The 378-nt window shown below is 73.5% G+C and overlaps 1 long non-coding RNA gene across 1 annotated transcript; it reads right to left on the bottom strand.

The window, feature by feature from the left end:
• Nucleotides 1-98: 98 nt before the first annotated feature.
• On the bottom strand, nucleotides 99-378 carry LOC113979566. Its single transcript, XR_003537909.1, has 2 exons — nucleotides 328-378; nucleotides 99-218 (listed from the first exon to the last, which is right to left on the bottom strand). It is a non-coding gene; the product is annotated as an uncharacterized LOC113979566 (long non-coding RNA).

The following is a 378-nucleotide window of genomic DNA, read 5'->3' as shown; positions in this document are numbered from 1 at the left end:
CCCCCCCCCGGGGCTGCCCTTCCCCGGGACCCCCCTCCTCCTCCTCCCCTCGGGATTTCGCTCCCCCACATCCCCCCAGGGCCGTCGGGGTCTTTATTAGTGCCGGGTCTTTATTCGGGGGAGCGGTCGGGGGGAGGAGCCAAGCGCGTTTCGGGCGAAATCCAGGCGAGTTTGGGGTCCGAGGAGCGTCCCACGAGGTCACCGGGAGCCTCATTCCTCTGGGGGGGCGGGAGGGGGGCAGGGGGTAAATGGGGGACCCCGAATCCGAGGGCTGCCCCGCTCCCCCCCCTCCAGGGACCCCGGGGACCCCCGGCCCTCCCCGCTGACCGTCGGGGGGGCAGGGCAGGACGTGCAGGCAGGGCCGGGTCTCCTCCAGGC

Source organism: Neopelma chrysocephalum, unplaced genomic scaffold (assembly GCF_003984885.1).
Source record: "Neopelma chrysocephalum unplaced genomic scaffold, ASM398488v2 Primary Assembly neopelma1_83500, whole genome shotgun sequence".
NCBI lineage: Eukaryota > Metazoa > Chordata > Aves > Passeriformes > Pipridae > Neopelma > Neopelma chrysocephalum.
Note: the sequence above shows the minus strand (reverse complement) of the source record. Positions and strands in the feature narration are given on the sequence as shown.